The sequence below is a fragment of the Eretmochelys imbricata genome, chromosome 23 (genome assembly GCF_965152235.1).
Source record: "Eretmochelys imbricata isolate rEreImb1 chromosome 23, rEreImb1.hap1, whole genome shotgun sequence".
NCBI lineage: Eukaryota > Metazoa > Chordata > Testudines > Cheloniidae > Eretmochelys > Eretmochelys imbricata.
Genome location: NC_135594.1, coordinates 5,387,915 through 5,410,613, shown reverse-complemented (window position 1 = coordinate 5,410,613; position 22,699 = coordinate 5,387,915).

The following is a 22,699-nucleotide window of genomic DNA, read 5'->3' as shown; positions in this document are numbered from 1 at the left end:
ATATGGCCAGTGCCTTGCACAAGCCGAAAGGCATCACTTCAAACTGCCACAGACAGTTTTCCCAATGTCTTTTGGATTCACTCCCACTTTTAAGATCCAGTGTGGGAAACCAAAGGCAACTGGCTACAGCATCCAGGATGTCGTCAAGTTGTGGTCATGGAAACGAGCCCTGTACAATGACATCATTTAATTTCCTATATAATGCACACAGCTTCTGGTGCTGTCGTCCTTTTCTTAACCAGCAGGACGGGGGAAGCCCAAGGGCAGTTTGAAGGCACATATAGGCCTTGCTGATCCATTTCCTCAATTGCCTGTAATCCCTCTTTGCTACTGGTAACAGGTGAGGCGGCAGGTTAATGGGCTGGTTTCACCCCCGCCCAGTATCACTTTGTGCTGGACCCATGTGATATGGCCCATATCTGTGTTGAATGGAGAGCCCAGCTCCTGATTCCTAACTAGGAAGCCTTTGAGTCCATCCTGCTGCTTCTCATATAAGTGTTTGCACTGGGCTGGACCAGGTCCAAGAGAAGTTCTGCAAACTCAGTTTCCTCCTCGTCCCCTTTGTAAGCTTCCTCCAAGTCAGCATTTCCACTGGAGTCCATTTGGAACCATGGATCCTTTTTTAACTCTTTGCTGCTTGTCCGAAAGATTCAGCAAATGAACAGGGATGATTCTGGCTTCGTTTCCACAGGCGCTTTAGTAGCTAAGATGCTCCCCCCATGACCCCGGATCTCAAAGCAGGTCTGAACCACTCCCCATTTTCCCTTGCTGCAGAGCTACTGCACCATCTGGCTGTTATAATTAGGGTGACTATCTGTCCATTCTGGCCAGGACAGTCCCTTTTTTTAAGCCCCATCCCAGCCATCCTGACTTTTTTGACCAAGAGTGGGGTGTGGAGGAACATGCGAGGAGAGAGGGGGACGAGTGGCTCAGGCCAGCCCCGTGCGAGGTGGGAAGAGGGACGGCTCAGGCTAGCCCCTGTTTTCCCTTTGGGAAATATGGTTAACCTATTTATAATGGTTTTTGCCTCTGGGGGCAGGACAACTTGTTCTCTGCAAACCAATTGCCTACCAGCCATTTGTCTGACCAGGCCACTTCTTTAAAAGGAATTTCCATAGACTGAATTTGCAAAACACCCTTTCCTGGCATCAACTGCCCGACAGCAGCCAGTGCCAGGTGCTTCAGAGGGAATGAACAGAACAGGTGATCACCAAGTGATCCAGAGTCCTTGCTCAGACTGCAGAAGTCCAGTTCTCAGAGCCAGTTTCCCCAGTTTTTGGTTGGGTGTCCTTGCCCCAGTCACTGTCCCCACTTGAGGCCAATTAGGTGGTTCGGTTTGGGATCTCCAAGCATTGTTAGCCAGTCTGGCCTAATAACTTACGTCTGAGCCCGTGCCAATGATTCCTGCGCACATCACAGATCCTTTCACATACTCAACAGCCAACAGTCTAACCATGGCCTGGCAACATTCAGTGAACCCTGGCGCCTGAGTTCCCAGGAGACCTCTCTCTGCAGCGTCCAGTCCCTCTCGCTGTGACGCTCACAGAAATTGTTACGTTGGTTGCCTCCGAAGACACAATGCACACACCAGCCTGCCGGGTTAGCTGGGGACCCCCACTTGAACTTCAGTATAACAGCCCAGAGATGGTTTAGTATTAGGAGAAGAATTAGTTTTGTAACAGAAAACAGAGATGTCAGTGATACTGAGCAAGAGAAGAGACAGGTCTCGTTACAATGGCTTTGTTCACCTGGCCCATCACTTTCCTGTCATTGCCCTTTGCCTGTGAGGTGGGCAGATGGGGAATCTACTTTAGTATGTCTCAGGCAGGCTAGGGTCACACCCGGCCTCCCAAACACATTTTAAGAACGTATTTCTAGCACACATACATAACTCTTCCTACACAACCCGCCCATACAGCGCGCAATGACATGCCTAGCCAGCGTGTCACCGGTCTTTGTATGGTAGCTCACTCAATACACTTCTACTGTACAGGAATATTGTATATTATCAGTTGATTCAATTGCTTATTTTGGGGGGTTCAGACCCCCTGTTCAAAGCAGGGGATTGGTCCTGCTTTGAGCAGGGGGTTGGACTAGATGACCTCCTGAGGTCCCTTCCAACCCTGATCTTCTATGATTCTATGATTCTCCTGCTGGGGCATCTGGACCCTGACTGTCACAGGCTCACAAATGGAGAGGAGGGAACTTCCACGGATGAAAGCAAGCTGAGGCTGGACAGAGCTGGCCAATTCCCCAGACTCTCACAGATGTGCCGGGTTTTGTGGGACTCTGCTCCCAGAATAGAAGGTTTATTTGTGGATTGTGCAAAACCAGCGCATAGGTCGGGTGAGCCGGGGTCACCATTTCAGTGGTCAGCAGAGCATGACGTGGCATCTTCAGAGTTAAAAATGGCTCTGGTGACTGCTTCTGTCATGCCCTGTGCATGTGTCAAGTCCCTTCCATACTGGGAACAGACACTAGTGCTTATGATTTCGAGGTGGCACTGGCCCAAGGACATGGACTAGAAAAGAAACAGGTTCATTATGGCATAAGTCTACGTTCTCAGGAGAGGGTTTATTGCATCATCAGATGTGGCCGACAGGAAATCACGCAGGAAGCGTTTTTGTTGTGTGATATAAAAAACCTTGTGAGAGACATTATGTAGGTAGCTGATTGTATCATCTGCAGCCAGTTAAACAATTTGTTTCTTTCTGTCTCTGTTCTTCAGACAGTTACCATTGTAGGTGGTATGGGGATGATGGGCTAAGCTCAGATGGGGGTTTTACGAGTTGGCGTGAATCCCATTGAAACTGGAGATGTCACCCCACTGCCCTACAGTTAAGATAGTTGCATGAAGCCATTAAACCTCCTCCCTGAAGGCAGGTGGCTGAAATAAAATCAACCTCCACCCAAAACCTCGGCTCATGTCACTACCTGAAAGAAAGGCTCATATGAAGCTGCTCAGGAATTTGTACTTCACTGGGTATTGTTTTAGCAGAGGGGTGTGTGTGTGTGTGTGTGTGTGTGTGTGTGTTAGCAAGAAACAGAAGAAATACCACAAAAGGAGACAAAGAAGGAAGCACCAGCGACAGATGCACTGGTAGTGTGACCCTGAGAAAAAGCTCAGAGAGACATCTTGTTGGGCAGATTGCTGGCCAAAAGGAGGCTGGGAATTGCAAGCAAAGAAACTCTCTCCTGCTGTTTGATTCCTCCTGGATTCCGGGGAGCCAGACTTTGTACATTTTTTGCAACCCTGTTTATTTACAGAGACAGGACTGTCTCCATTATCACTTTCTCCTCCTAATGGAGACAACCTGCCCCTCCGCTTCCGATGGGCTGAGCGTGGACTTTTTGGCTCCGCCCACCAGGGGGTAAAGAGCAGCTCTGCTCCATCAGTCTGAGAGAGAGACCATGCCCTCTTGCTACACCACCGTTGTATCTTGTAGCGCGAACAAAATATCCTCATCCATTATATCCTTATCCCTTCTTAATGTTTACATGGTTCGTGTTTTCCTGTACCAGCCTCTTAGGAACCTCTTTACCTAGTTACTGGAGAACTCTGGGTGTTCCTGTATCATCCTTTTGGGCCAGGAATGTGCTTACTTGGTTAGTGTTACTATTCTGACCTTACTTCGGTTCACGCTGTTAGCTATGCCTAGTGCTCCGACAAGGCCGACAGGTCACTGGGTTAGCAGCTGTTACTCCTTTTTGACCTGAGCAGTTAGCCAAGATTCGGAGCCCTTGGGACAGAAAGTTTAAAAGGCAGATCCTGCAGGTCTGTTGTGCAAGGGTCAGAGAAGGAGACAGATGCCTCTTGCCTGCTGCTAAGCCCTACGCCCAAGAGTGAGCTCTGCAGTGCCGAGGACTCAGAGGAGCTGCTGGCCATGTACCCTGGAGAGACAGAGGAACCCTTGAGACAGAGGTACACTGTGAAGGGGTAGTAGGAAGTAGCCCATGGACACCAGACAATAGTCTGGTTGTGTTGCCAGAATTCAGATCAGCATGTTTGGGTGGGATCCCCTCTGACCCAGTGGCGGGACAATCCACCACTGTTAGGGCCCTGGGCTGGGACCCGGTGGAGTAAGGAGGCCCAGGTCCCTCTACCCCCTGCGGCTGCCCCACCTCTGGGGTGGCTGCTTACCCACCCTAGACCAAGAGGCCAGCATTTATCCGCTGTCTGCCTGAGCCAGGAGGTCAGACGAAAGACTGCTCACTGCTCTGCCCTGCCCAGAAGGCTGGACCCCTATAAAATGCGTGTTGCTGTGCCCTGCCATGGGGCCAGAGCCCTTTAGACTGCTTATTGCCCTGCCCTGCCCAGAGGATCAGACGCTGAGACTGCTAATTCCCCATTAAGGATTGCCTGTATCGATATGTGGTAGCAAGGGGGCGTGGCCTCCTTCCCAAACTGACAGGGAGGGACGGCCACAGACCCCTACCGGTGGTAACCATATGGAATGTAAGGCGTGCCTTGTTTATATCACTGTATAAAAGGAGAATGCAAGGAGGGGCCTCTTTGTATCGACCTGGGGGATGCCGTTATGTTGATGGAGCGGGTATCTTTCTGCGGGCACACACGTGAGCGTAACCCGCAGCCGTCGAGCCAGGGTGCTGATACCATGTCTTGTTGGCCCATAAATCTGGCCAAGCCTTCACCGCTGAACAGAGCCTGGAGTGTTACTTTCTGCTTCGCCACGAGGCCTGCTGGATCAGCAAGCTGCAAGCTACAGTGGGGCAGTCAACACCAGAGCTCCTGGAATGCCAGAAGAGCAACCCGGGGAAGAGAGAACAACACGAGACACTATTAAGAGTGTGTCCCAGACACACACACAACCATGGCCTGTCCCACAGAGCAAGGGGCTGTAGTGTTGCCAGAGCAGTACGGAGCACCGCTCTGGCACCTGCCATCCTGGATGGAGCAATGCTCCGCATGGAGATCACACTCAGATCTGGCCAGGCCGCCCTTTGCAATGCCAGGCGGCAGGGCAGGCGGGCCCCAGCAGAACATTCCCTTCAGGTCACGGACGAATGTGGTAACCACCTCACGTGGCTTTGAGCGCGGCCAGCAGCTGGGTCCTGCTTTGTCCGCCAGGCCCCCTCTCAGCGCCGGGGACTGGTGGGAAGCAGCGAGCTAGCCGGGAGGGGTAAGGAGCAGGGGAGGGGTAAGGAGCAGAGCAGGGGTAGGGGAGGCCAGGCACCCAGCTGGGACGGAGCCGGACAGCGCCTGGTCCCGCTCCACCTGTTGGGCCTACGTTGACCACCCATTCCAAATTGGGTGGGACAGAGTTCGAATCCCGGCCCCGGGCTGAAGACTCCGGGACGGCATTTGTCTTGGATTCCCTGTGGTGCTGCTCCACCCCTGCCTGAGGCTCAGAGGCAGCACCAGCCTGTTCCTGGTGGTGGTGGTGGGGGCGGCTCCTGAGGTGGACCTTAGCCCCTCCTCACCATAAGGCCCCACCCACCTGGTCCTCCTCTTCCCTGAGGCCCCGCTCCTGGCTGGGCCAGAAGCCGGAGCCAGGCCACGGTAAGAACCGCTCAGGGAGCCTGGGCCACTGTGGAGAGTCCTGGATCCTCCACTGTGCCCCGGGAGGGGGCAGAGACAAGGGTTGCAGGCTGCTCTCAGGCTCCTGGCCTCCCACCCAGGAAATTGGCTGCTGGGGAAGGCTGCGGACGCTCCCTGAGAGAAGGGAGTAGGGGTTTGGAGGCTGCAGAGACAGGTAGCCCACAGTTACTCCCTTAGGAGGCTGGCGAACCCCAGCGAGGGGAGGTGCCAGCTGGCAAGGAAAGGGCTCGGGGGAAGGCAGAACATTCTCGAAGGGACCAGACCTTGAGGGGGTCCCTGAGCTGGGACCCGGAATCGAGGGTGCGCCCAGGTTCCCCTACCAGCCACTGAGGGGACGGGGGGGGGGACGACTGGTGGGCACTGCTGAAGGAAGACGCGTTGTTAGAGTTCCCTCCCCACTCTGAACTCTGGGGTACAGATGTGGGGACCCGCATGAAAGACCCCCTAAGCTTATTTCTACCAGCTTAGGTTAAAACTTCCCCAAGGCACAAATTCCTTCTTGTCCTTGGACGGTATCGCTGCCACCACCAAGTGAGTTAGACAAAGATGCAAGGAAAAGAACCACTAGGCGTTCCTGTTCCCCAAAATATTCCCCCCAAGCCCCTTCACCCCCTTTCCTGGGGAGGCTTGAGAATAATATCCTCACCAATTGGTAGCGGTGAGCACAGACCAAATCCCTGGGTTTTTAGGACACTAAAACCAATCAGATTCTTTAAAAAACCAGAACTTTATTATAAAGGAAAAAAAAGTAAAAGAAGCACCTCTGTAAAATCAGGATGGAAGGTAATTTTACAGGGTAATCAGATTCAAACACAGAGATTCCCCTCTAGGCAAAACTTTAAAGTTAGAAAAAACAGGTATAAACCTCCCTCTAAGCATAGGGAAAATTCACAAGCTAAAACAAAAGATACTCTAATGGATTTCCTTGCTATTACTTACTATTCCTGTAATTTAGATGTATCATTCAGTAGGAGCTAGATTACTTGCTTGGTCTCTCTCTTTGTCTCGGAGAGAACACACACCACACTGAGCACAAAAACAAAACCTCCCCCCCCCCCCGAAAGTATCTTCTTTCCCCATTGGTCCTTCTGGTCAGGTGCCAACTAGGTAAATTGAATTCATTAACCCCTTACAGGTAAGGGGATTCTGTACCTCTGGCCAAGAGGGATTTTATATTACTGCATACATAAAGGTTGTTACCCTTCCCTTTATATTTATGACATGCATGTAGGGACCTGGCCGGGGGGCTGAGTCACGAAGAGGCAGCAGCAGCGTGTGGAGTGAGAGAAGGGGGCTGCAGACCCAGAGAGGCAGAGAGATGGTGTGTGCAGCCGCGGGATGCGGTGTTGACCTGGTGAGCCGTTCCCCCCTGAATGGCCAGGAGGAGGCCCCAGCTAAGTGGTGAGTGGAGCACCCTGTCACCCTGGGGAACAAATATTTAATAATGGGCTCTTCAATCTGGCACAGACAGATCTAACACTGTGGTTTTCTGTGCAGCTCCCTATGTGTTACGTGGGCCGCATCCACACAATACACAATCTGCATGGCCCCGAGGATGTCACGTGGGCCTCAGCTGTGTGCTGATTGGGCCACAGGTTGAGAACCACTGGTCTAACACAATTCAATGGCTGGGAGTTGAAGCTGGTCAAATTCACACTAGAAATAAGGTGTAAATTAACATGGGAACAATTTACCGAGGGTTGTGGCAGAGTCTCCATCAGTGACAATGTTTAAATTGAGGTGGCCTGGGTTTCTAAAGGCTCTGCTCTAGGAATTACTGTGGGGCAGGTTTCCAGCCAGGGTTATCCAGGGGGGTCATGTGATCACAAGGGTCCCTTCTGGCCTTAGAATTTACTAATCCTTTTTCGATCCTGGTCTTGGATGCGCTGATTCTTATTGAAGCATACAAAGAACTGGAGTTGTCTGAATGCCTTTGGCTTTTTCAGGATGCTGTAATTGGAGCAAGGATGATTTAGCCCTAGGTTGAAGGAAAGTTTTCAAACTTACAACTCTTGAGTTAGAGTCCCATTCATTTCCTGGCGTACGGGAGACTCAAATACCTCTGTTGGGTCTCAGAGTAGCAGCCGTGTTAGTCTGTATCCACAAAAAGAAAAGGAGGATTTGTGGCACCTTGGAGACTAACAAATTTATTTGAGCATAAGTTTTCGTGAGCTACAGGCGTGCATCCGATGAAGTGAGCTGTAGCTCACGAAAGCTCATGCTCAAATAATTTTGTTAGTCTCTAAGGTGCCACAAGTCCTCCTTTTCTTTCTATTGGGTCAGTTATATTGTGAGGGAGGACAGGTGGCAGTACGGCTATTGGGAAGGGAAGTCTGACATCCCAGCTGGGCATTTCCAGGAACCTGCCTAGCTGAGGTCTTTCCAACAAATGATGTGAATGAAATCAGCTCACAGGCTGCTTGACCTCAGCTTTTCCCATCTGGCCCTGCCCACTCGTAAACTGCATTAGCTGAATTCAGATTCCCCTGCAGAATTGCTGGTCACTTTGTGCCACTCTTCCCCTACCCGCGGGAGTCCAGACTGGTTATGGAGGCCAGCTGTGGTGCACCACAGAGGTTGGAGTCAGTCCATCATGGTTTGGAAAAATGTCAGTGATGCAGAAATCACAGTTGGACACCCACATTTGTGTGTGTAGATTGGTTTATTACACTTACCAAAACATATGGAAAAGCTGACTGATCGAAGTGTCCACCTGCCGATGTGCACCGGCATATGCTGTATTTTGCAAATATTTGAATACATTTTCTTTAATTAGCCTTAGCAGTTTTTAAGCACTGAAAAGAAAAACACCAGACAGCCCAAGCAAAAGAAACAGGTACAAGATAAAATCAGAATCAGCCGCAATAAAGCCGTATTTTAGGGCCATTTCTAAAATACAGCCCAGAACCCTTGAAATTGCATAGCAGTGCAATGTCGGGTCAGTGTCTGCTTGGCAGATCTGCTGCATGTATAATGAATTTCAGCTGCTGGGCCTGTATCTTTTAGCAAGCAAGAGAAGCAGTTTTCTGTTCAAACCATGGCCCGGGAAGAGGAAATGGAGCTATGCAGTGGACATTTGGACTGAGATGAGAGAAGTCAAATGGGCAGCGCATGAGGAAGGCCCGGTTCTGATTTGTCTAAACCGCTAGTTAAATAGGATCCTTTGTTTGTTTTCAGTAACAATGTGTCCCTTAAGTTTCAATTAAACACCACCCGCCTTTCAGCTAAGATCACAGGAAACAGTTCCATCACATGTCCGGCAGCTTTCTTGCCTTTGTTGGGTACTCCAGGCTTTTTTAATAGTCTGAGAAAATATTTTAATATTTCTTAACGAGCCAAAGCTTTTGAAAATTATATCAGCAGTTTCTAGAACTTTCCATTTGATCTCAATGAAAGCTCCCTGTGACACTCTGTTTCTCAGAGTAGCATCCTGGTTCCCTCATATTCACCACTTTCATATAGTGATGATATGCTTTGTACAATGCATGCCTAGTGGGGTATCCTTTTAAAAATCTTGATCTGTTGACCACTAATATCCTGTTGGATTGTGTGCAGGGCCAGATTAACTCTCCTGTGGGCCTGGGGCCATTAGATTTTGTGGGGACCCCCTGTATACAAGTCTTTTTCTTAATTTAATAGAAAATTATCACAATTGGCATCGAGGCTATTAACGCTATACTAAACTTGCCTTTTAATGACTAAAGCGGTTCTGTGGTTACATTTCAGTCTTAAAACATGTAGAATATTAGTTAAGTTCATTCAAAATAGCCTATTTCTTACCTAAAACAGCTGTTATACTTAGTTTCTTTCTGGTCTTGAGGGCTGAGAAATCCTCGATGATGTCTCTGAAATCCAGTTGATGAAGCAAATCATACTCTATTGACATCAGAGCCAGCTTATTCAGTCTCATCTGATCCATGCTTGACCTCAGCTTGTTTTTTATTAGCGCCAATTTTGAAAACGATCATTCCCCTCCAGCGTTCGTTCCTGGCAGCATCAAAAAAATCCGTAAGGCAATGTCAACATTGGGAAACACAGACTCCATTGTCTTCAAACCTGAAGTGGTGTCTTTGCCATTTTGTTTTCCTCGTTTTTTGTGAACACCCGAAATGGAACTGGGTCATCTGCAAAATCCTCTTGGAAGTCGGTCCTATGTTTGTTTTGTAGTTTAACAGCTGAATCATGTAGTTCTGATGCAGAAAGTAGATGAAGATTGTTCATAAATCCGAAGTAGCCGCATACGTCTTTGTATGCTTCATACCTGCGATGCAATTCTGCAACAAGGGCTAAACATCCTGCAAAATAAATAACCCTCAAAAGACATGTGGGGAGATGATGTTTGTGTTTTTGTGTAGTTACATATGTATGAGTAGGGTCAGCAATGTAATCAACAGTCCCTGTCCATGCTGTATTCTGATCATTCAGAGGTCAAAAGAACAGCCTAGCATTTAAATGAATTGTAAACACGGGATATCTCAGTATTCATCTCTCTTTGAAATGTACTGTGAATGGTGGAGGAACAAGCAAACGGCCTTACATTAGTGCATATAGCTAAAGTACCGGTGATGGACCTCCTTCAAAGTCATCCTGATTACCTTTTGTTCCCCGAGGAAATCCCAACTTGTCAAAGACATGAAATTGTATAAAAGATCCTTGGCTCCTGATTCTGTCATCTCAGATCTGCTTAGGTTTCATCAGGGGAAGTTTGAGGTCCCAGTTATGCTGAATATGAGATTTGGACATTGGACTATGAACCATGAACTGAATTCTAAAGGAACTCTTTTCAGCTACAAAGCTCACCATCTCTGCTATGAATCTGAACCTCAATGGACTGAACTCATGTCTATATGTATATTGATCTTTTAACCATACTCTTTCTCTCTTTTGTTTTTTAATAAATTTTAGTGTAGTTAATAAGAATTGTTGTAGCATGTATTTGGGTAAGATCTGAAACATTCATTAACCTCAGAGGTAATGTGTCCGATCCTTCAGGATTGGTAGAACCTGTTCTTTTATATGATGAGATAAGATTTTCAGAAATCATCATATTTGATGTGGGTACCTGGATGGAGGCCTGAGGCTAGATCACTTTAAGGGAACTGTGTTGTTTGGACTTCTGAGTAACCAGTAAGGTAATAAAGAAGCTGTTTTATGCTAGTTTGGTAAATCTAAGTATTGGAATATCCACCAGCTTTTGGGGGTTTGGCTGCCCCATTCTTTGCAGTTCACCCTAATTGAGTGACCACAGCTGGCCCCCACTGGGATCTGAGTCACAAAGTCAAGGTCAACAGCCTGTAGTGCTTGTTGCTTGAAATCTCTGCAGAACTGTGTTCTAGAGGTTGCAAAGAAAAGCAATTTCCAGCTTGTCCGTTTTCACGGCCAGTGATGGAGCATCGTTGCGCATATTTGGTGTCTGATGTGCCTTGTCAGCTAGTTTTCGGAGAGATTCCTGAATATTTTCATAATTCAGCCATAGTGCTTTTGTAGTCTGGACATGTGCAGACCACCTTCTATCTGAAAGACCTTCCAGTGTCTCAATTAGCTTCTTGTCATTTGGCTCTAATCCTGCGGTAACAATTTGCCAGCGAGTGGTTGATTTTGAGCAGAAATTAAAAAATGACTGAACAAAGGAAAAAACATGTTTGCCTCCAAGCAGCAGTTTACATTTGTAACCCCAACTAAAATTGAGAGTGTGAGCTGCACAGGGTTCTCACTCTACTAAAGGGTTAATCTCCTGAATTCGTGATTGCAGACCGTTGTATGCCCCTGACATGTTACTAGCATTGTCATAGCACTGACCTCTGCAATTTGCTATGTCAATGTCCATCTCCTGCAAAACTGTCAAAACTGAATTACAAAGCAATTCTCCAGTATGACTTCTTGTTGCGAAAAATTTAAGAAAACGCTCTTAAATCTGCCCCTCTTGCGACACAATGAACGTAAATTGATCTACGTGGGATATGTCAGGAGTGGAATCTACAATAATTGAAAAGTACTTTGCAATCTGCAACTGACTGTTTATTTCTGAAAGCTCCCTTTGTCCCATTAAAGTTATAAATTCCTCACAAATCGTTGAAGAAAGGCATGAAAGCCTTCCTTTGCCAGCGTTCCCATATTTTTTAATATGTTCATTTAGAAAAGGATCAAAGTGACTCAATAATTCCAAGGTGCTCCAAGTAATTCCCGTTATTGGGGGATCCAACAGTTTCATTGTCTCCTCTGACAGAAAGCTCATGCTCCGCCAGAAACTTAACAACTGCAACAACCCATCTGAGGACCTCTTTCCAATAAGCAAGGTCAGTTTCAAACTGTTTTTCAGTTCTGAGTCAATTTGCCCTTTGGCTTGTGTCTAAGAAATCCAGGTAAGCATTGCGTTTATGTGACAAATGTTGTGTTCAACAACACAAACTGCAGTGTGTTTCCAGTTGTCATAAATATAAAGGGAAGGGTAAACCCCTTTAAAATCCCTCCTGGCCAGAGGAAAAATCCTCTCACCTGTAAAGGGTTAAGAAGCTAAAGGTAACCTCGCTGGCACCTGACCAAAATGACCAATGAGGAGACAAGGTACTTTCAAAAGCTGGGAGGAGGGAGAGAAACAAAGGGACTGTGTGTTTGTTGGTATGCTGCTTTTGCCGGGGATAGACCAGGAATGGAGTCTTAGAACTTTAGTAAGTAATCTAGCTAGGTACGTGTTAGATTATGATTTCTTTAAATGGCTGAGAAAAGAACTGTGCTGAATAGAATAACTATTTCTGTCTGTGTATCTTTTCTGTAACTTAAGGTTTTGCCTAGAGGGGTTCTCTATGTTTTGAATCTAATTACCCTGTAAGGTATCTACCATCCTGATTTTACAGGGGTGATTCCTTTACTTCTATTTCTATTAAAAGTCTTCTTGTAAGAAAACTGAATGCTTTTTCATTGTTCTCAGATCCAAGGGTTTGGGTCTGTGGTCACCTATGCAAATTGGTGAGGACTTTTACCAAACCTTTCCCAGGAAGTGGGGTGCAAGGGTTGGGAGGATTTTGCGGGAAAAGACGTGTGCAAACTACATTTCCCAGTAAACCCAGTTAGAGTTTGGTGGTGGCAGTGGATATTCCAAGGACAAAGGATAAAATTAATTTGTACCTTGGGGAAGTTTTAACCTAAGCTGGTAAAAGTAAGCTTAGGAGGTTTTCATGCAGGTCCCCACGTCTGTACCCTAGAGTTCAGAGTGGGGGAGGAACCTTGACACCAGTCATAAACGCCACAACCACTAAATGCTGTTGTAAGAGAGGCCGAATCTCCAAACAATCGACACACAAAACAAAAAACAGACCCTGTCGATGGAGACTAAAGAAGCCACTCCCAAGATACAGATTCTCCATTTTGAAGAGTATGTGTGAAATGGGTTTTCGATAAACACCTTTTCTGATGTTTATATTGTTTTTCAGATGCTGAATTAATTAAGTAGCATGATCTGCGTGCGTTTCTTTTACTCCTTTCTCAAGATACACTGCACGTGTCCTGGGGAAAATGCACATTCCTTCCATCGTGTAACTTTTATAACATTATATTAGCCATATCCATTTTTACATAAGGTGTAACTGTTTCTTTTGTGCTCAGAGTTTTCAAGTACCTTTATCAAAGTGACAGTCTGATTTCTCAGAGCCACCTTAGGTTCCGTGTTCCTAACATTGCTTCTTTGTGCACCTCAACCCTGCTGTTGTTCTAGAGGTGTACTGTCTTTTATATCTTATTTTTTTACTACAGCTCTCGTCTGCTATTTTGTTACAAAAAACAAACAAAAAGAATCCAGAATCTCTTCCTGTTCTCCTGATTTTGACTCCCCTGCTGCAGCCACGACTTTGGTCTTTATTTAAAAACATTTTAAATGTTGTAAAGCATTGAGTTACCCCTTAAGGCTTAAATGCCAAATCCCAAAGCCAAACAACACTAATTATCTGTGTCTAGCAAACAGGTCTGTCAGTTTTGCAACTTTGAATTAAAGAGTCAAATGGATTTTTAGTGGCATTATTCAAAACAAAACCAATTTATCTTAAACCTACAAAACAGGAGTTTTACAAACCAGGTGTGTTGGTTTAGGTCCTTAGAACCTCACATATTTACATGCACAGATAGCTACATACCCATTTTTCTTAACATCCCTTTGACACGGCTCTGTTTTTACATAGCTGTACATAGATTACATTCCCTTTATACATTTGAGGCAGTTAAGTCCCAGTAGAACCTCCTCATGTTCTTTTTAGCAAATTTGACTAAATTGTCCACAATCAAATGATTTCAATTAGATAGTCTCTTTGCCTGGATTATTTACAGACATTCCTGCATTTCCTTCCCATGGGCACAGGCTTTGTCCCACTAACCATTTAGCAAGGAGGGTGGACTCCTCAATTAGCCCCCACCCCTCCTGGTTCCTTTTCCTTCATTCCCTTTTTCTCTTGTTGCTCTGGTGTGGTCATTCTGCCAAATAGGTGGGAAGGCTCAAACTTTTGCTATTGCTGGGTTTAGACTTTAGCAGTTTGGTTCATGGAACCTCTGTAAAATGGTTTAAACATTTTCTAATATGCCCAATCTCCTGTTGGGACTTAATAATAATCCTCACTCTTATTTGTCTTGTACCCCTTGGACCCTATGTGAGGGTAGAATGGAGGCACCATAGGCGTCAACCTCTCCTGGCACCAGTGGGTGCTTGTGCCCCCCAGCCCCCTTCCCCAAAGTCCCCTCAATTCCCCCCCCACCCCTATTGGACTCCTTCCCCAAATCCCCATCCTGGCCCCGCCTCTTCCCCGCCTCCTCCCCTGAGTGCACCGCATTCCAGCTCCTCCCCCTCCCTCCCACAGCTTGTTATGTGTGCTCAGGGGAGGAGGCAGAGGTGAGCTGGGGCGGGGGGGCAGGGTGGGGAGCTGCCAGAGGGTGCAAAGCACCCACCAATTTTTCCCGTGGATGCTTCAGCCCCAGAGCACCCATGGAGTCGGCGCCTATGGGAGGTGCTAGACTTCATTCTTTTGGGCTCGACCCTACTACGACCGAGGGTATACCTCCTATAAATTATTCCCCAGAGACTGGGTCAGAGAGTGGAATACTAAACCCCTCTCCTTATTCGACCTTGCTACGACTGATGGTGTGTATACCTTTAAGACAATTCTTTTTCCTTGCCAAGTGAAGGGGAGTGTGGTGCGGTGGTGCCCCACCCCCAGGCCAGATTGGGCTACAACAGGCCAGAATGACTGCACGGAACAGCAGCCAATCAGTAAGGGCCCATGGGGAAGCCAATCAATGCTGAGCAGAGGGCAGCCAATCAGAGCCAGGCTAGGCCCTATATAAAGGCTGTCCAGGAGAGAAGTAGGGAGTCTCTCCCAGACTGTGAGAGGGGAAGGTCTGTCTCCTGAGCTAAGGAGACCATCACCTTGGACAGCGCAGTGCTGGGCAGGCTTGGGGGAGCAGAGGAGAGCTCTAGCCCTATACCTGTCAGACTGTGGGGCCTGACCAGAAGGGCCTAGAGGGTGCAAAGGAGTCAGAGAGGAAGTGACCCAGGGAGGACAGACAGATGAGGGGAGAGAAGGAGGGCGGAGAGGCTGCTGCTAGAGGGTCCCTGGGTTGGGACCCAGAGTAGCGGGTGGGCCTGGGTCTCCCCCTTCTCCCTTGTACTACACCTGGCTGAGGAGGAGTGTGGCTGGATACAGGCTGTAGCTGGCCCCTGTGACAAAGGGGCTAGGCTTTGATGCTGCAGTCGGCCACTAGGGCGGGTGTAGAGCAAAGACTGCTGATAATACCAAACCCCCGGAAGGGGGTGAGACCGGAGTAGTGTCTGGAGGGCAATGTCCTGAAGAGGATGCTGCTGAGTGGGGAGCAACGCTGGTCCCCAGAGCAGCAGAGCAAAGGGCGGATGGGACACCACCGACAGAAGGCGCCCCACAGAGGATGGAGCTAATTCCCAGTGGTACCAACAGGAGGCGCTGCGGTGGTGAGTCCCAGACCCCGTCACGGGGAGCGAAAAATCTAATTCCCCTCCTTCTTTACTTTGTGCCAGCAATTCTACGACCAGGGGAGCGAGAAATCTAATTTCCTCCTCTTTACCTGGGCTTCTACAGCAGGGGATGTGCACACCTGAATGCTCAATCAGTTTATACATAGACTCAGTTATCAGTTATATCATAGATCAAGTGCTTTTAGCAACATTTATCAATAACTGTCGTAGCTCGAGTCAATCTAATGGCCAGTTAGATTGGGAATGAGTGAGAAGCTGGGTTCTGCCGGTTGCAATCCAATGCTCTGAGGTTTTGCAGGACTGAACCCAGAGTTTTGTGGCAAAACACCCCATCTTTATAGTCGTAAATTCCCATTTGAGTCCATGCATTCTTTAATGTCATCCTGTAATCATTAGTCCTTAAGTGGTGTTAATCTTGGTGTTTTCTGCTCTTATCATTTGATGGTTATTGTCGGGCTTCCCATTGTTATTTCTTATTTGTTGTCTCGCCTTTGGGGGTGCCTGCCTCACCCCTGAGGTCGTCAATGCTGCTAACATGTTTAGCATTGGACGCGATGTTTTCTGATCGTCTCCTGGTGTTTCCAAGTCTCTCACTTTTTCTTGACCATCTGGACATTTGTGATGGGCTTTTCACTTATTTTTAACTATGCACACATTCCTCATTCACACCAAGCAATTTTACAGAGACTTTCATGATAACATGATAACATTTTGGAAAGGATTATATGGTTACTAAAGGGATTACAAAAGAACCTTAAACAACTTAGTTTGCAATGTGTACAAGAAACATAACTTAATTTGAAATGTGTACAAGAAGCAAGACTTTATAGCAAATACTGTAATAAAATCTTATCCTAAAACAAAAGATGACTATAATCAGCCCTAAGGAGTATTCTGGTCTATTCCTGCCTTGAAATCAAAATGTGTGGCTGGCAGAGCATATAAAATCCATAATTATAAAATTCATCAATACATACTACATTCTAAATCAAAACATTTATTAAAATAGGATTTTCCTATTACAAAAGTTAGCTGCATTTTTACCTTCATTACATGCAGCTATTTCACTCTCATCCGAAACTGGCTGGCTGACTGTGTCTGGACTGTCTGTTATGGCTGCTGTCATTCCTACACATGGATTTGTGAAGCTTGTTGACTTTTATTTTTCAACTCACTAATATCTGGTGCAGTTGGTGGTGGTTTACTGAAATAGCCTGTCAATTTTGGTATTTTGTTTAACAACTGTTCCTCATAAATCGGCTTTAACTTCTGCACTTTCCTCTTTTGAGCTCTGCTGTCATATTTTCTAGGTGCAGGTGCACCATCATTCGACATTTTTATGAAACCCCATGCACAGGTGCACAGATCCAAGCAATAAGAAATGGCACGTGATTGGATTTATCACATGATAATTATGATCAGGAAGGAAGTTGTTTTAATAAGATAAGTTGGTAAAATAGATTTGTTTAATGCTGTTAAACAACAAGGAGTCCGATGGCACCTTAAAGATTAACAGATTTATTTGAGCATAAGCTTTTGTGGGTAAAAACCCCACTTCAGATTGAGCATAAGCTTTTGTGGGTAAAAACCCCACTTCTTCAGATTGAAGTGGGGTTTTTACCCACAAAAGCTTATGCTCAAATAAATCTGTTAATCTTTAAGGTGCCACCGGACTCCTTGTTGTTTTTGTGGATACAGACTAACAGGGCTACCCCCGATACTTGTTTTATGCTCTTGTTTCTTTGGCTATTTGCACATATAATTGCCCATGTAAATTGGGTACGCAAGAACACATGTGTCTTGCATGCAGAATTATCCCATCTATGTTTTTAGAAATTCAGGCCCTGGCTTCAAGGTTAACATGTCATTTAGATAAATTTGGGGGTGGGAGGTATTTGACATCTCGCAAAGCTGTTGCTTCACTCTAAGACCATGCTACATTGCTTGATGTTTGTTAGGTTTTCTTAGTGACCATAAGAGCCATAAAATTTCTTTGTTTTGTTTTTAAATAAAATCTGGAATTTGGCAGAATCTCAGTCTGTTATGAGGACCTAATAATGTAAACAAACTGTTGCACGGCCCGCCAGCTGATTACCCTGACGGGCTCCATGCCAAAGGTTGTTACCAATCCCATTTTTTTTATATATGGGGCCTCCCTTAGCCCCGAGGCCCGTGGGCTGCAGCCCCTAAAGCCCCTGCATTAATCCGGCCTTGATTGTGTGTGCTCACATTGTATGTGAGGTTATGAAGTATTGCTGTATATGTTACTGAAATACGTTGTGAGGTTGGGAACACCCACAACCAGCCTTTCAGGTACAACAATGGAGGAGCCAGGCAGGGTTAATGGTTTATCAACACCCGCGGCCCCCCAGCCGAAGTCTGAATTAGGGGTATATAGTACAAGTCATGGACAGGTTCTAGCCCCAGCTCTGCTGAATGATCTTGACCACTAGGTGCCTCAGTTTTCCCTCCCACTGTCTGAGACAGGAAACTCTTTGAGGCAGGGATTGTCTCTCATAATGGGTGTGATTTCCACAAGAGCTCAGTGTTGAAGTCAGTACTGAAGCCCCCGGCAGCAGGGTCCGGTCAATCTGTCCAAGGCTCCCATTGCATGTGTCTGTTCACAGCAGGGCCCTGAGATCAGTGGGGGGGCTTCCAGTCTTTCTTGTAACACCTGTGAGAGCTCTTGTATCAACATTGAGACAGGCTGATGCCAGGCTAATGAGACAGCAGCCTGCCACAAAGGGGGATGTTTTTATGAACTATTTGTCTGACCAATGTTCCCTCTAAGTTTTTATGTCCATGTGCTGAATGAATTTTGTTATGTTCACCAATATGGAGGTGATGTGTGGTGGGCGTGGGGCCAAGGGGTTCAGAGTGTGGGAGGGGGCTCAGGGCAGGGGCAGAGGGTTGAGGTGTGGGAGGATGAGGCCTGTGGCTGGGAGTGCAGGCTCTGGGGTGGGGCCAGGGATAAGGGGTTTGGGATGCAGGAGGGGCTCAAGGCTGGGGAAGAGTTGGGGTGCAGGGGAGGTGAGGGCTCTGGCTGGGGGTGCAATCTCTGGGATGGGGCCAGAGATGAGGGGTTTGGGGTGAAGGTTGCCCCAGGGCTGCGACGGGGGGAGAGGACTACCCCCAGCCCTCTCTCACCACAGCAACCCTGGGTTGGGGGAGAGGTGCCTCTCCCCACAGCCCTTGATAGCCGCGCAGCTTAGCACGAACTTAGCTCTGTACCTAACCTCTAGGCAGTGCTACCCCATTGTGGGAGGGGAAGAATTGTTTTCCGCCGTGGGAGGTGGGAGATCAGGTGTTTCAGAGATAGAGCTGCTGGGTCTGTCTGGGCTGGAATCGACACATTGGCATGGAAGCCTCAGTGACTAAAATGCAGTTCCCAGAGCAAGTTACTTCCCCGCAGGGAAATGTGTAGAATGCTTAACTGTACTATACTGTTTAGTTATTGGTAGCACCATGGGTGGGGCTGGCCAGAGCTGCCCCTTGCTGCCGGCCAGCCTGAGCCGCTGGCCAATCCAAGCCCTGAGCTCCAGGCCACCAGCCTGAGCTGAGCCCCCACCAGCTGAGAGGGGGAGCGAGGGCAGGGGTCTCGGGATGGAGTGTGGGCAGAGCCATGGCCTGGGTTTGGAGAGGCTTAGCCTCCCCTGGTCTATTATATCCACCGCCCATAGAATCATAGATTATTAGGGTTGGAAGAGACCTCAGGAGGTCATCTAGTCCAACGCCCTGCTCAAAGCAGGACCAACCCCAACTAAATCATCCCAGCCCGGGCTTTGTCAAGCTGGGCCTTAAAAGCCTCTAAGGACGGAGATTCCCCCACCTCCCTAGGTAACCCATTCTAGTGCTTCACCACCCTCCTTGTGAAATAGTGTTTCCTAATATCCAACCTAGACCTCCCCTACTGCAACTTGAGACCGTTGCTCATCTGCTACCACTGAAAATGGTCTAGATCCATCCTCTCTGGAACCCCCCTTCAGGTAGTTGAAGCCTGCTATCAAATCCCCCCTCACTCTTCTCTTCTGCAGACTAAATAACCCTAGTTCCCTCAGCCTCTCCTTGTATGTCATGTGCCCCTGGCCCCTAGTCATTTTCGTTGCCCTCGATTTGTCCACATCCCTTCTGTAGTGGGGAGATCAAAACTGGATGCAATACTCCAGGTGTGGCCTCACCAGTGCCGAATAGAGAGGAATAATCACTTCCCTCGATCTGCTGGCAACGCTTCTACTAATGTAGCCCAATATGCTGTTAGCCTTCTTGGTGACAAGGGCACACTGCTGACTTATATCCAGCTTCTCATCCACTGTAATCCCCAGGTCCTTTTCTGCAGAACTGCTGCTTAGCCAGTCGGTCCCCAGCCTGTAGCGGTGGCTGGGATTCTTCCTTCCTAAGTGCGGGACTCTGCACTTGTCCTTGTTGAACCTCATCCGATTTCTTTTGGCCCAATCCTCCAATTTGTCTAGGTCACTCTGGCCCCTATCCCTACCTTCCAGTGTATCTTCTCTCCCCATCTTAGTGTCATCTGTGAACTTGCTGAGGGTGCAATTAATCCCATCATCCAGATCATTAATGAAGATGTTGAACAAAACCGGCACCAGGACTGACCCCTGGGGTACTCCTTTTGATACCGGCTGCCAACTTGACATTGAGCCATTGATCACTACCCTTTGAGCCTGAGAATCTAGCCAGCTTTCTATCCACCTTTAGTCCATTCGTCCAATCAATACTTTTTTAACTTGCTGGCAAGAATATTGTAGGAGACCATATCAAAAGCTTTGCTAAAGTCAAGATATCACAACCACCACTTTCCCCATATCCACAGAGCCAGTTATCTCATCATAGAAGGCAATCAGGTTGGTCAGGCATGACTTGCCCTTGGTGAATCCATGTTGACTGTTCCTGATCACCTTCCTCTCCTCCAAGTGCTTCAAAATGAATTCCTCGAGGACCTGCTCCATGATTTTGCCAGGGACTGAGGTGAGGCCGACCACTCTGTAGTTCCCCGGGTTTTCTTTCTTCCCTTTTTCAAAGATGGGCACTATATTTGCCTTTTTCCAATCATCTGGGACCTTCCCCGTTCGCCGCAAGTTTTCAAAGATAATGGCCAATGGCTCTGCAATCACATCAGCCAACTCCCTCAGCACCCTTGGATGCATTAGATCCGGACCCATGGACTTGCACACGTCCAGCTTGTCTAAATAGTCCTTAACCTGTTCTTTCACCACTGAGGGCTGCTCACCTCCTCCCCATACTGTGCTGCCCACTGCAGCAGTTTGGGAGCTGACCTGGTCTGTGAAGACCGAGGCGCAAAAAAAAAAAAAGGGGGGGGTAGTACTATGTGTAACATACCTTATCTGACAATAGACCAGCCATACCTGAGCGGTGAATTAAAGGATCTTATAGTGAACATACATCTAGTGTCTCTCTCTGGGAAGGAAGCTCTGGAGTAGCCAGTCCATACCTGGTGTGTGCAAAAGAGCTAGGGTGTGATGTCCTTGTCAGCTTCTACACTGATGGAGAGCTCCCCACACCAGTGGGGATGAAGGGGCTGGAATCTTTGTAGAACCTGGTTGGGTTGGAACATTTCTACCAAATATGGACCCGGAGCTTCAGATGTGTTTAGTGGCTGGGGAGCCTGTGCAGCACGGGACGATTGGCAGGGCAGTTTGTGGACAGTAGGTCCAGCTAGGAAAGAAAACCCAAAGTGGACTGGCCTGAGCATGGGGAGGGGAGCCAGTGGAGGAACCCCCCACCCCCAAAGTGGGATTTGGGCACACCCAAAGTTGGGGCACAGCGAACCCAAGTGGCCCCTGCCAACAGACCCTAAATACCTGAGATGCGAAAGCTGGAGGAAGACTGGGTACTGCCCAAAGCTCAAGGGCTGGGATTTGTCTGGGATCGAGCAGCTCCCCCATACCCTTTCCAGCCAGGAAGCCAGTCAGTGTCTCAGCCTCGTAGAATGAACTACGGAGGAATGCAGTGATGCAGCCAGCTCCGCTGCGGAGCGGAGCCCGCTGGGTACTATGCACCCATCCCCGGGGCCGTGCACAGGTTCTGGGTTACTCTCACGGGCTCAGATTCCTCTGGTCCCCGGGGGGCGGGAGGTGATAGCTATTGCAGAGACATTCATGGGCTGGAGAGATGCTGGGCCTCATGCAGTAAAACCCCATCAAAGGTGGCTAGGATGTGTGACTTGGGGTGAGCCTCCAAATGCAAAGCTGTTGGCCCTTCCTATGGCTCTGATCCCTGGGCAGACACAAAGGGCGGGTCGGTTGTCAGTGGGGCTTCTCCAGAGCCTCTCATCTTGCTTGGAAATGGCTGTGTCACTCAAACACAGAGCCCGGTGCTACTTCCTGGAAAAACCACGGGCCTGACTCAAGCCCTGACAAGGAACCAGAAGGCTGCAACTGGCAGCATGGGATGAAAATAGCAATGGAGTGGCTGGGAGGGAGGAGGGGGAAAACTGAAAAGTTCAGGACATCTTCCTGCTTGTAAATGGACCCCTGAAGCTAACGGGAGGGGGTGGGGGGCAGAAGAAGGGCCCCCCACCCATTTCCACACAGGAGACACAAGTCACACTGGCTCTGGTGTAGACGCACCATGAAGGCCGGTTCTGGGACCAAGCTTCCTGCTTACCCTTACTAGAGAAGCGGAGGCAAAGCTGGGCCTGGTAGAAATGGAGACCCAGCTGAGCATGGGAAGATACAGGAGGGAAGGAGCACTGCCGGACTAATTTACCCTGTCGTCGATTCATAAGTTCCCAGATCAGAAGGCACGGACCACTGTAGGTTATACATGGATCATCTGCCTCCCTGCACCTCCCGTACAACCCAGGCCAGAGAACTTCCCGTCAGTAATTCCTTTTGAACTAGATCATTTCTCACTCTCTTAAAACAAATTCCAGTGTTTGATTTATACGTTTCCGGTGATGGAGAGTCTTTCCCAGGGACTTGATGAATTGTTCCAGTACTTCAGCCCCTCTGCTTAAAAATGTACACCTGATTTTTCCAATCTGAATTAGCCTCGGAGTGGGAAAAGTGCCAGGGAAGGGGAAAACAGGAGGAGAGGCTGTTGCTGGTAGCAAAGACTCCTTGGGCCACGGACACAGTGAGTTCTCTGTCCTGGGGGGAATGAATTGGGGTGCC